Genomic DNA, 14,597 nt, shown 5'->3' on the forward strand with positions numbered 1-14,597 from the left:
CACCTTTCCACCACCACCTCTGCACTGTAGCGTGTGCATTCATTCCCAAACACACAGCAGAAATGTAGCAGTGATAGGCCAGGGCCTCTCCCTGACCCTAGAGGGCACTGTGGTTGCCCAATGGGGGTGTTGTGGGCATTGAAGTCAGACCCAGGAATGTCAGATGACCTCAGTTAGGGGGCAGTTTCTCACCCTAGAGAATTGATCCTCACACCTCAGGCCATTTATAATGACCTGAGCTGAGAATCTAACAGCAGAAAGCATTTGTTGCATCATTTTCTTTTTTTTAAGATTTTTATTTATTGTTAGAAGGGAAGGAAGAAAGAGAGAGAGGGAGAGAAACATCAATGTGCCAGAGAAACACCAATTGGTTGCCTCTTGTGCACCCCCCACTGGGTACCTGGCCCACAACCCAGGCATGTGCCCTGACTGGGAATCAAACCAGGGAACTTTCAGTTTGTGGTATAATGCCCAACCCACTGAGCCACACCAGTCAGAGTACATCATTTTAATATACACTGAACTTTCCAGGACTGTAATCCTGGAAAGGACTAAGGAAGATTGTACTCTTTGATTTGGAATTTTACCAAGAGTTGTCTGCCATTTTGGAAAAATCACTTTGCTGACAGCAAAGCTGCTCCGGCACTTAAGTCATCAATACCATATGCCTCCTATCATTCTGTCTATCTGTTGTATTCACAGGTATTCTACATGTATAAACAAATCTTTAGTTATTATTTCAAGGTAGCCAATATAAAGAAAAAGCATTTTCAATAGTTATTTGAATATGATCTCTTAAATCTAAGTTATTCACTATGAGATCTGTCCAGAATGTATCCAGCCATGTAATATGAAAAATTGAGACACTTATTGAAAAAGATACAAGATACAAAAAAAATTGTACATAGAACAATGATGCCTCAGTCCCCTTAAAAGTAGACACCTTGGGACCTCACATAGTTCTCCCAATTGCCATCACCTGCCCCTTCATATTTTCCTGAATCTTGTTGACATTCTCAAATCTCTTTCCTTTCAAAGATGACTTTAATTTTGGGAAAAGCCAGAAGTTGCAGGGTGCCAAATCTGGGTTGTAGGGGGCTGAGTCACTTGGGTGATTTGATGTTTCATCAAAAAACTGCAGGAGATGTGATGCATGAGAGGGAGTGTTGTCGTGATGAAGCTGCCAGTCACCAGTTGCCCATAGCTGCGGCCTTCTGAATCACCCAAATAGTTTCTGTGGCGGAATATTCAAGCTTAATGCAAAATTTGGTGTAGATTCGTTGCTGTACATGCTCAATCATTTTGAATGCGATGCCCACACACTACCCAAGCTCACTCAACGGCATCTACTGCCCCCACTGACTGGTACAGTGAAGTCACCATTTTTCACACATGTGCATTCCAGTCCACTCTCCTTAGTTGCCAGGTTACTTTGATGTTGTGCAAATTATTCTTCATATATTAATAATGGCTAGACTTTTTTTCTGGACAGATGTCGCCATATGTGCCAATTTCCAACTAGGTCATGTTTTCAAATACAGTTTATTAATTGAAACATTTTATAAAATTTTCTTCCTTTATTTTTGTTTACAATGCAGTTAGCACTATATTGGTCTGTTTAAAATTATATGTGGAGGTGGGTTATTTTTATTGGTAACATTCATTTCAGGGTAGTAAAAATGGTCTTACAAAATATTTGCTCAATTTGTAGAGTGTTAAGGCTGGTGGGAGTGAACCACAAAACCAAGGAATGTTTACCATACAGTCCCTGTCTCAGCACTTACCCACAGTGACACTGGCAATCAGTGAAAACAATACAATGGAATGGCACGTTTGTGTCCAAGACCTCCATGTCCAAACTCCCAGAGCCTAGCTAGTAAGAATGCACTGTTTGATAAGAATTGTAACTAGTAACTTCTCTGACAGTCAGATTCAACATTCTTTGGAAGCACAGAGAAGATAGCAATTAGCTCTGTCTGAAGGAGCTGGGAAAGACATCTCACAACAAACATTAGCACTGGGTCCTTTTTCCAGGCCTAGATTTAACAACAGCTAGTAGTTTTCCAGAAGTGCTCAAAGCCGGCCTTGCCCTGTAGGGGTTGGGGGTCGGAGGAGTGAGGGGGACTGAGCTGATAATGCTCCCAGGAAGCAGAGGTGGATATCATGGAGGTGGGAAAGAACAGGGATGGGAATGGGAAAAAGTGACTAGTGCCAAGAAAAGGATGCAGATGCCCAGTTGAAGCATGTGGAGAACTGCCTCTCCCCAATCTATCTGGAGATGCTTTGTGCTGATTTTCTCTTCCTGGACAGTCTGGATGCTAATTTTTATGTGATATTCACCTGAAGAATGAGTGGAGGGACCAGGTCATTAGTGTCATTCACTCTGGGCCCACCCAGCACTCTGCAACCAGAGTTCATTATCCTATCACCCTGGTCTATTCATCTCCCAAGAAGGAGAGAATATCATCTGATTTGGCCTTAATTTGTCCACCTTGTCTGCACTTTGTGCATATTCTTATCCCTGTCCACATTCTTGTCAATGTCTGGTTTAAGTTGCAAGTGGATCCAAAGGCAACTGTTCAGAAAGGAGAACAAAAAATCCCGAAACATCAGAGAAAGTATATGCACCCCTATGTTCATAGCAGCATTACTTACAATAACCAAGATTTGGAAACAGCCCAAGTGCCCATCAGTAGATTAGTAGATAAAAAAGATGTGGTACATTTATACCATGGAATACTATGCAGCTATAAAAAAGAAGGAACTATTTGCAACAGCATGGGTAGATCTGGAGAATATTACGCTAAGTGAAATAAGCCAGTCAGAGAAAGACAAATACCATATGATCTCATTCATATGTGGAATCTAATGAACAAAATAAAACCAGAGGCTTGGATACATGGAACAGACTGACAGATCTTAAAGGGAAGTGAGGTGGGGAGACTGGGAGAGATTAGCCAAAGAACATATATACATAGCCCATGGACACAACAGTGTGGTGAAGGCCAGGGATGGTAAGGGGGGCAAAGAGAGGGAAATGTGGTACATCTGTAATAGTGTCAACAATAAAAAAAAACAAAAAAAACACAAAAAAAAACCCAATATAGACCTTGTGGAAAAAGACACTGAGAAAAATCTGACTTTATCCATTTTACCCCTGATAGAATACTATACTCCTACCTTCACATTCTCCTTTTTGCTCATTCAGCATTTATTTGAGTTCTCAATGTGCCAGGTGCTAGGGTACAGGAGAAAACAAAATGGGTTCTCCCTCAGAGTTTTGAGCCTAGATGGGCAGACATTAAACAAACACTAATTCCCTGGCTGGTGTGGCTCAGTGGATTGAGCACTGGTCTGCAAACCAAAGGGTCGCTGGTTTGACATGCCTGGATTGTGGACCAGGTCCCCAGTAGGGGGCACTCAAGAGGCAACCACACATTGATGTTTCTCCCTTCCTTTCTCTCTAAAAGTAAATAAATAAAATCTTTAAAAGAACCCCAAATACTAATAATGTACAATGATAATTCTAACAAGGTAAGTTTAGGTTATTGTGGGTACTTAAATTAGATTGGAGAGAAGGTCAGAGAAGGCCTTCCCAAGAAAGACATTTTATTTATTTTTTTAAAAAGACTTTATGTATTTTCAGAGAGAGGAGAAGGGAGAGAGAAAGAGAGGGAGTGAAACATCAATGTGAGAGAAACATCTAGCTTTCAAGGATTTCTGGCCAAGACGGAGGTGTAGGTAGATACATTGTGTCTCCTCGCACAACCAAAGAGGACAACAACAAATTTAAAAACAAAAAACGACCAGAACTGACAGAAAATCCAACTGTATGGAAGTCTGACAACCAAGGAATTAAAGAAGAAAAATTCATCCAGACCGGTATAAGGGGTGGAGATGGGCAGCTGGGCAGAGAGGACTTGTGGCAAGGCGGCGGCTGGTGTAGTGGGCAGTCCCACATTTGCGTGCAGATAAACCCGGAGGAACAACTGGGGAGCGAGATAGACTGCGCAACTCAGGGCTCCAGTGCAGATAAATAAAGCCTCAAAACCTGTGACTGAAAACCGTGGGAGTTGAGGCTGCAGGAGAAACTCTCAGTCTCACAGGAGAGTTCGTTGGAGAGACCCACAGGGGCCTAGAATGTACACAAACCCACCCACCCAGGAGTCAGCACCAGAAGGGCCCAATTTGTTTGTGGGTAGTGGAGGAAGTGACTGAAAGCTGGCAGAGAGCTGAACAAACAGCATTGTCCCCTCTTGGACCCCTCCCCCACATAAAGTGCAGCAACACAGCAGCAACATGGGTTGCCCCACCCTGGCAAATACCTAAGGCTCTACCCCTTACTATGTAACAGGTACACCAAGACAACAAAAACAAAAACAGCCCAAATGAAAGAACAGATCAAAGCTCCAGAAAAAAATACAACTAAGTGGTGAAGAGATAGCCAACCTATCAGATGTACAGTTCAAAACACTGGTAATTGGGATGCTCAGAGAATTGGTTGAGTATGGTTGCAAATTAGAGGAAAAAGTAAAGGAAGTGTGAAGTGAAATAAAGGAAAATGTACAGGGAAACAATAGTGATGGGAAGGAAACCGGGACCCAAATCAATGGTTTGGAGCAGAAGGAAGAAATAAACATTCAACCAGAACAGAATGAAGAAATGAGAATTCAAAAAAATGAGAAGAGGCTTAGGAATCTTCAGGACAACTTTAAGTGTTTCAACATCTGAATCATAGGTGTGGAAGAAGAGGAAGAGCAAGAAATTGGATATTTATTTGAAAACATAATGGAGAACGTCCCCAATCTGGCAAAGGAAATAGACTTCCAGGTAGTCCAGGAAACTCAGAGAGTCCCAAAGAAGTTGGACCCAAGGAGGAACATACTAAGGCACATCATAATTGCATTACCCAAGATTAAAGAGAAGGAGAGAATCTTAAAAGCAGTAAGAGAAAAGGAGACAGTTACCTACAAAGGAGTTCCCATAAAACTGTCAGCTGATTTCTCAAAAGAAACCTTGCAGGCCAGAAGGGGCTGGAAAGAAGTATTCCAAGTCATGAAAGGCAAGGACCTACATCCAAGATGACTCTATCCAGCAAAGCTATCATTTAGAATGGAAGGGCAGAGAAAGTGCTTCCCAGATAAGGTCAAGTTCAAGGAGTTCATTATCACCAAACCCTTATTATGTGAAATGTTAAAGGCACTTATCTAAGAAAAAGAAGAGTATCAAAGCTATAAATAGTAAAATGACAACAAACTCACAACCAAACCTAAAAAAACAAAAGCAAACTAAGCAAACAACTAAAACAGGAACAGAATTACAGAAATGGAGATCCCATGGAGGGTTATCAGTGAGGAAGGGGAGGAGGAAATGGGGGAAAAGGTACAGGGAATAAGTAGCATAAATGGTAGGCAGAAAATAGACAGGGGGAGGTTAAGAATGGTATAGGAAATGTAGAAACCAAAGAACTTATACATGTCTATGTACGACCCATGGACATGAACTAAAAGGGAGGATGAGGGTGCGAGGGGGTGTTCAGGGCGGAGGGGAATACAAGAGGGAAAATGCAACAGTTGTAGTAGCATAATCAGTAAAATATATTTAAAAAAATAAAACAAACATCCATCAGTTGCCTCTTGCTTACCCCCAAATGAGGACGTGGCCCACTGGGGATCTGGCCGGCAACCCAGGCATGTGCCCTGAAAGGGAACTGAACCAGTGACCTTTTGATTCACAGGTCAGTGCTCAATCCACTGAGCCACACCAGCCAGGATGAAAAACATTTTAACTGAGGCCTACCTATCCAGGCTGAGGATGAGAAGGAAAAGTGTTTTGGTGGAGGGAACAGATGGGCAAACCCTGGAGATAGGGACCTCCTCACCTTGGGCTGTTGAGAAAATGGGGATAAAGCCATGACAAATAGAATACAACTTAGCCCCTCATTGAAAGTGGCTTGCAGGGATGCAAATATGGAAGCAGGAAGACCTGCTAGGAGGGAATTTCAGTACTCCAAGTGTACTGGGGTAGTGGCAGTGGCAGTAGAAATAGAAGCAGACTGATTGGATGAGGTATCTTACAGGTAGAACCAATAAGTCACCAGGATTGACTAGGTGCAGGAGAAGAAGAATGTCCCAGGTTTTGGGTTTGAGCAAAGCCTGTAGGAACAGCAGGTTTTAGCGGTTCTGTTCAGAATCTGAGAGACATCAGGGTGGTATGTCAAATAGATAATTATTGTAAGCTGGAGTTGAGAAGATAAGTCTGAACTGAAGATATAAATACATTCGAGAGACATTGGGATATGGATAGTATTTAAATCATACTCTATTTACTGACATAGATGTCTACAGTGCATTTTTTGGAGTAAAAAACCTGGCAGAACAGTATGTTCAATATGATTCTAAATGGGACAGAGAATATTGTTCATATATAAAAACATGTTGTCTAAGCATGGGAAATATCTTGAAGAATATAGGTTTCAAACAGCAATAGTCATCTTTGAGGACTGGGGGTGGCAAGAGATATGGAGGAGAATCACTTTTTATTTATACCTTCTGTACAGTTTTTTAAACAAGAAATTGCTTTTTATAATTATTAAATAAATAAAACTACCCATTAGTTTGATACTGTCAATTCTGCATGCTTCACAGGTGCTTTCCTTGCTGAAATTCCCATCTCAAGGGTATCTTATCCCCAGGTCTCTGGAGTTTTGATGGACTTAACTTAATTTGAAAAACATGCAGAGAAGACCACTTTATGCTAAGGGTTCAGGCATGAACAAGGCAGTCCCTGAACTGGAAGAGCTTTCAACTATTGGGTTCTCAACTGACTACTAAATGAAAATAATGACAGGATGAGCAAAGGACATTGGAACTGAGAAATTATTCTGCAAGGACAATTCTGGAAGACCTCACAAAAGGGGAGACATTTCATTCGTTCAGTAATGAATTGATATGAAAACTCATGAATGGATTAAGATTTCACTACATGCCAGGCAAAGTCACCAGCCTCATGAAAATTCCATTGTAGTTCATATTTCAGAACTTAATATAATAGAAAAAAATTATCAGGCAAATGAATCCAGTGGTTGGAGATGCTAAAGTTCATAGGAGCAATAGGACTGCTGGAATACAGATGCTTCTCAACTTATAAAGAGTTGACATATAAGTTGAAAATGCATTTAATTCTACACTATAAAGAGTATTCATTGCTTACCCTCATGGCTCCCTGCTGCCACCCAGGATCAGTGAGAGAGTATTGTACCAAATATCACTTGCCCTGGAAAAGATTAACAATCAAAATTCGAAGTACAGTTTCTACTGAATGTATATCACTTTCACACCATTGTAAAATCATAAAATTAAAAAATCCTAAATCGAACCATTGTTGAGTTGGGACCATCCGTATTGACTGGAGGAGGAGGTGTGGCCAGGGAAGGGGGAGGGGAGTGGCAAAAGAGTAGCCTGAAAAGAAAACTGGAAGTCATATGTAAAAGATTTTGAAAGTCATGCTGGGAAGTTTAGGTTTTTCCTGAAGGCAATAAGAGACATTAATCAGGATAGTCATTTTAGAGGCTTTTTTTTTTTTTAACAAGAGGAGGAGAGGATAAAGCAGTAAATAAACATGGAATCTATTCCTTTTTAAAAAAAGATTTTATTTATTTTTAGAGAGAGGGGAAGGGAGGGAGAAAGAAAAGGAAACATTCATAGGTTGCCTCCTGTTTGTGTCCCACCTGGGGGCCAAATTCATAACCCAGGCATGTGCCCCAACTGGGAATTGAACCTGTGGCTTTTGTTTTGCTGAACGACACACAACCAACTGAGCCACACTGGTCAGAGCTAGAGGCTTTCTTAAAACCAAAGGCTGGAGGGTAAATGGAACTAAAATAGACAAGGCACTTAGAAACCAGTTAGAAAAATTTTACATAAATCCAAGCAAACAAAGGAAGGGAATTAGAATAAGGTATGCTCTATGTGTATAAAAAATGAAAGACGGACTTCAAACATCTCAGAAATCCTATAAAACCACCTGTGCAGGGTGGATATGGGGATTTAATAAAAAGGAATATCAAAGATAACTCACCACAAAACTCCAGGGTTTTGCTTGGTGGTATCATTCACTAGGAGTACAAAAATAAAGGGTGTTCTGAAGAGGAAGATGTAGGGTAAACAGAGGCAGTCTGGCTTCCTCACCCAGATGTCTGGGCAACTAAGGAAAGCAGTTTCCCATAACCTTGAGAATGGGCCTGATAAGTAGTGTTCTCATAGCCTTGAGACTGGGTCTGATAAGTATTCCAATAGCCCTGAGTGGGTTCACATGCACAGAATCTCACTATGTTATACAACCTGTTTTGGCTTTCTACTGGCTTTGTTTCTTTTCAGTACTTAAGGGGGTACGGGCTCCCTGGGCGCCATGCTGGGTGCCATGCAGGGGGACAGGTGATATGCAGTGTGATGCGCAGTAACACATGCAGGGCACATGCAGCTTGCAGCATGCGTGGCTTGCCCTCGAATAAAGGCATGTCAATCATCCCCACAGCTCCGTGAATATTCTTCTGTCTGCCTGAATCTTGTGAACCTGTCAGGCCTAGAACGGTTGCAACACAGAATATGTTGAGTTCCATTTCACACAAGGCCAGTTCAAATGGCAGCTGAATGAATATTTGGTGGTGGAGAACTTTAGGGAAACAATTTCAAAGCAAAATTTCAGATGGCTAAGAAGTTAGTAGAGAATTTGAAGCAGATAGTACAGGCTGCTCTAAGCAGCTTTGGAGCATATGCGGGAAACGATAGCTGGTTTGATCAATGGTTGTGGTTTGACAGAATGACCACCTTGGAAAGTCAAGTGAAGTAATAGTTTGCCACAAGAGTGTGGTAGAAATATTTCTGTATTCAATGTGTAAAGTGAAGCCAAGAGGATCTAGGACTTAGACCAGTGATTCTTAAACTTGATTGAACATCAGAATCACATGAAGGGCTCATTAAGCCACAGATGGCTGGGCTCCACACCAGAGCTTCTGACTCAGAAGGTCTGGGGTAAGGCCCAAGAATTTGCTTTTTTTTTTTTTTTTTCATTGTTGTTCAAGTACAGTTGTCCCCATTTTCCCCCCATTACTCTTCTGTGCCCTACCCATCCCCACCTCCCACATTAATCCTCCCCCCCACCCTCTCACCCCTGTTGTTGTCTTTGTCTGTGGGTCCTTTATACATGTTCCTTGACTTGATCCTTCCCCTTCTTCCCTCCTATCCCTGTTATGCCCCTCCCCCACTCCCCTCTGGTCACTGTCAGTTTGTTCTTTATTTCCCTGTCTTTGGTTAAAATTGCATTTCTAACATGCTCCCAGATGCTGATGTTGCTGATCTGGAGGCCCCACCTTACAAACTACTGGCCTAGACAATCTTTGACTTTGAAAGGCTAGACTGTACAACAGTAGGATACTCTCTATACAGATCTTCCAAACAGCTCAAAGTTAAGGTGTGAGTGAGATTTTAAAATTACTTCTTTTCTAAATATTAAAACCTATTTCAAATTTCACTATATAAAAATATTTCTCAAGTGTGTCATATTTCATTGTAAACATACATATTACATAGAATTTAATGTTGCCCTGGCCAGCTCAGTTGGTTGGAACATTGTCCTGTGAACAAAAAGGTTGCGGGTTCAATTCCTGGTCAGGGCACATGCCTATGTTTCAGTTTTGGGCGCATATGCAAGGGAACCAATCAATGTTTCTCGCACTGGTGTTTCTCACCCTCTCTTGTCTCCCTCTCTACCCCTCTTTCTAAAATCAATAATAAGCATGTCCTCCAGTGAAGATTAAAAAAAAGAAGAAGAAAAAGAAAGAAAGAATGCCTTATACGAAGGGGGACCCAAAAAACCCCGGAATTTATTTATAAAAAATTGTGTATTTATTCTTACATGTTTAAACTTCAGTCACCTTCAAAGTACTTTCCATTTGATGCAATACACCTCCTGAGACTTTTTTCCACTGCTCTAAAGTTTTTGAACTCATCGATTCTGATGCCTTGTAGTGCTTCTGCCATGGTTTTTTTTTTCCCCACCTCTTCCGCGTTGGCAAAATGTTCTGCTTTGAGGACTTTTCATCGGGGAAACAAGAAAAAGTCGCCCCAGGCAAGAGCAGGTGAATAGGGAGGGTGAGGCATGGGGATCATGCCATTTTTGGTTAAAAACTCCTAAACACAACAGTACTCGTAAATCACCCATCATGAAATGGGCAAGTGCATTGAAAGCCTTCAAAAAAATTCAGTGGAGCTGAACACAGCCTCTCACAACACCACCAGCTAGTTCACTGATAGTGGTGGGTTCCTAGAACACTACCTAGCAGGGGAAGACTGTACTACAAGGGGCCTGCACACCAGAAGATAATTTTGGTTTTTTTCAGGGGGGAGGGTTCCCCCTTGTATCATCTATTTTCTCATACCTTTAAAAGTTATAGAATAACTCTTAACTATTCTTATTGTTTGAGAAATATCTGGTTTCCAGACATATAATTAATAATATTATGTATCACTTTAAAATTTTTTATGGAAAATTTAACACATACATATAGAAAGAACAAAATAATGAACTCCTATATATGTACCCAGCTTCAACGGATTTTTAACTGTTACCCTATATATTCTCCACATCCCCATATTATTTTGAAGCAAATCCTGGATAGCCTATCATTTTGAGTAAAAATATTTCCGCTATTATTCTTGGTTCACAGATACTTCCTTAGGCTAGATGCTGAGTAGAATCTGTGGGCTCATAGGAAAGAATTTTTAAAAAGCATTTCATGTAAATGGCTAATTGATTTCTATATAGATTTATACCAGTTTACACATTCAGCAACAGATTTGTGAAAGAGCTATAAAAGTCAGAGTTCCTGAAAATGGCAGCTGATTGTTCAGATAAGTTTTTGGCATATTTAGGAGATTTTCATCATGATCCTCTTACATATTGGTAATTTTTTAAAAAGGAGATGTGGGAGAACCAAGATGGCGGCGTAGGTAGACACACTGCGCCTCCTCGCACAACCAGAACCGACAGAGAATCGAACAGCAAGGGGGACCAACACCAAGGAAACAGAAAATAATCATTCATCCAGACTGGTACGAGGGGCGGAGACGGCACTGGGGTGGAGAGGACTCGCGTGGCTGTGGCGGGACTGAGACTGGCGGAGTGTGGGACAAATGGCGCAGGCAGTCCGAGCACTAGCAGACCCTGCGGTCCCACATTTGCACAGATAAACCCAGAGGGCGGGACTCAGAGTGGCGGAGAGTGGGGCAGGCAGAGTGGCGGATAGCACATTGCGGCACCACATTCCCCCACAGATAAACCGGACGAAGGGCGGGCAGAGAAGCAGACCGCTGCGCAACCCAGGGCTCCAGCTCGGGGAAATAAAGCCTCAAACCTCTGATTGAAAGCGCCCCTGGGGGTTGGGGCGGCAGGAGAGACTCCCAGCCTCACAGGAGAGGTTGTTGGAGAGACCCACAGGGGCCTAGAGTGTGCACAGGCCCACTTACTCGGGAACCAGCACCAGAGGGGCCCAGTTTGATTGTGGGTAGCGGAGTGAAAGACTGAAATCCGGAGGAGAGTGAAGCGGGCGCCATTGCTCCCTCTCGGCCCCACCCCCACGTACAGCGTCACAGCGCAGCGACCAGCATTACCCCGCCCCGGTGAACACCTAAGGCTCCGCCCCTTAAAGTAACAGACGCGCCAAGACAAACAAACAAAAAAAATGGCCCAAATGACAGAACACTTCAAAGCTCCAGAAAAAATACAACTAAGCGACGAAGAGATAGCCAACCTATCGGATGCACAGTTCAAAGCACTGGTTATCAATATGCTCACAGACTTGGTTGAATCTATTCGAAAAACAGATGAAAAAATGAAGCCTATGCTAAGAGAAACAAAGGAAAATGTTCAGGGAACCAATAGTGATGAGAAGGAAACTGGGACTCAAATCAATGGTATGGACCAGAAGGAAGAAACAAACATTCAACCAGAAAAGAATGAAGAAACAAGAACTTGGAAAAATGAGGAGAGGCTTAGGAACCTCCAGGACACCTTGAAACGTTCCAACATCCGAATTATAGGGGTGCCAGAAGGAGAAGAGGAAGAACAAAAAATTGAAAACTTATTTGAACAAATAATGGAGAACTTCCCCGATCTGGCAAAGGAAATAGACTTCCGGGAAGTCCAGAAAGCTCAGAGAGTCCCAAAGAAGCTGGACCCAAGGAGGAACACAACAAGACACATCATAATTACATTACCCAAGATTAAACGCAAGGGCCTACGTCCAAGATTACTGTATCCAGCAAAGCTATCATTTAGAATGGAAGGGAGGATAAAGTGCTTCTCAGATAAGGTCAAGTTGAAGAGGCTCATCATCACCAAGCCCTTATTATATGAAATGTTAAAGGGAGTTACCTAAGAAAAAGATCAAAAATAGGAACAGTAAAAATGACAGCAAACTCACAGTTATTAACGACCACACATAAAACAAAAACGAGAGCAAACTAGGCAAACAACTAGAACATGAGGGTTGTCAATAAGGGAGTGGGAGGGGGAGAGGGGGGTAAAGGTACAGAGAATAAGTAGCATAGATGATAGGTGGAAAATAGACAGGGGGAGGGTAAAAATAGTGTAGGAAATGTAGAAGCCAAAGAACTTATAAGTATGACCCATGGACATGAACTATGGGGGGGGAATGTGGGAGGGAGGGGGGTGGGCAGGATGGAGTGGAGTGGGGGGGGGAAATGGGACAACTGTAATAGCATAATCAATAAATATATTTAAAAAAAATAAAAAGGAGATGTGACAACCTAATATTATTTGATCAGTGACTTAAGTCATACAGTATTTACTGGCCATTATTTTAGTGGTAACTATAAGACAGTCTATGGTGTCAGGATGGGCAGGGATATCCGCCTGGCAGCCTGAGCCAGAGGGGAACCACCAATGATGGATTACAGCTTTGTTCCAGGAGACCAATCCCTAGCCCCTGAGGGGAGCCAATCAGAATTTGGTGCATAAAACCCCACCATATTCCCTGCTTCCACGTGACTTTCCGGCCCGCTCTGCGGATGGGAGAATCTCCCCCCGGGCGCCCAAACCCCAATAAAGCTCTGTACTGCCTAATTTTGTGGCTGATTGGCATTTCTTCCTTGGCGAAGCCTAAGAAAACCTTTCATATGGAAGTGTTATTTTTTTTTGCTGAAGGTACTTTATAGATTGAAGAAACATAAACTATATAAATATGTTGATTAACAGCCCTGATTTTTGCAGAAATAAAAATAATAAAATTTTAATGCAAGAAGGAGAAAACCACTGTTCTAGAGCAAAGCCTCTGGCAGCTGGTAGACGCTGAACACTTATATGAGTAACTGGGTAAGAGCAGTCATTTTCGGGAATGGAGGTCTTCCTATAGTTAATAGACCAGATGGAAGGTAAGGTTACATGGGAAGATGGAAGCTGATGGTTAGAGTAGAACTTCAGTGTTTGGATTCAGAAAGGAAGAATTTTGGGTGAAGAAGGTCCAGGATTGACTCTGCCACGGGAATGATGGAAGGTCAAGGAATTGAGTGTTGCAAGGATTATCAAAATGGATCACATCTGGCAAAGGCTTGAGTCTAAAGGGAAGCTTCAACAGGAATTCAAGATCTGAAGAGGACTCTGGCTACTTTCTGGGCCTGAATTATGTAAAGGTGACTGTGTATATACCTACAGACATTGTAACCCATCCAGGTTAATGCACCAATACAGGTAACAAATCTACGAGAAGTCTGTGACTCTGTCAGCTCTGCCTATTCATCCTTTAAGTAAGGCTGGGCTAGGTCCCAGGCTTCTTTGGAGGAACTCTAGGGTAGAGATCACAAAACCTGAGGATTTCAGCTTTATAAAGAAGCGATTTGCCTGAGGCCTGCCCTAGGGATTGGGATCAGCACTGACAGGATGGCTGCTGATTCTAACTGGCTTGCAAAGAATTAAAAATTCCACTAGTTAGCACTTGTATATATTAAATGATTTCTTACCCTTTATAGTTTCCCTTTTACAGCTTTACAGGAGCAATGCTCACAATACCTTTCTGGGATGTGACTGATTAGGTCTTAGATTATGGCCACCCTCAGCATGTCTTCCTTACAGACTGCTGGTACTGAAGAGCACGGGGCCCAAGGTGCTGCTTCCACTGCTTAACACCTGTGCAAACTTCCACAAAGATACTTCCTCCCCCAGCCTCAGTTTCCCCACTTGTAAAATTCCGATAATAATAGTACACTACATAGAGTTCTTGTGAGGATTAAATGAGGTAGATAATGTAAAGCGCTGGACACACTGTGAGGTCCGTATAAATACTAGTTATGATTTGTTACATTGTCCAATACGGGTCCTTGTCAATACCTCTATATGTGTGTGGCTTACCGTGCTGCAGTTTCACTAACTGTCGCGTGCCCTTCCCAGCGTATCAGCACTGCAGCCTGACCACTTTTTCTGGCTAGACAGCGCTTGGGAATGTTGACGACTTGCTGTGTTTGAGCGTAGAGAGCCGGAGGAGGGACCGCGCAGCCGCAGGAGAGTTTGTAGTGGAACCGGCC

The 14,597-nt window shown here is 42.4% G+C and overlaps 1 long non-coding RNA gene across 1 annotated transcript in view; it reads right to left on the reverse strand.

The window, feature by feature from the left end:
• The window catches only part of LOC123480793 (uncharacterized), a 57,172-nt gene extending 42,645 nt beyond the window's left edge, over positions 1-14,527 (reverse strand). The window contains exons 1-2 of the long non-coding RNA XR_006656906.2: positions 14,425-14,527; positions 7,213-7,275 (exon numbers count right to left, since the gene is read on the reverse strand). This is a non-coding gene — a long non-coding RNA (uncharacterized lncRNA). The remainder of the gene's footprint in view (positions 1-7,212; positions 7,276-14,424) is intronic.
• Between the last annotated feature and the right edge of the window lie 70 nt (positions 14,528-14,597).

This window comes from Desmodus rotundus, chromosome 5 (genome assembly GCF_022682495.2).
Source record: "Desmodus rotundus isolate HL8 chromosome 5, HLdesRot8A.1, whole genome shotgun sequence".
NCBI lineage: Eukaryota > Metazoa > Chordata > Mammalia > Chiroptera > Phyllostomidae > Desmodus > Desmodus rotundus.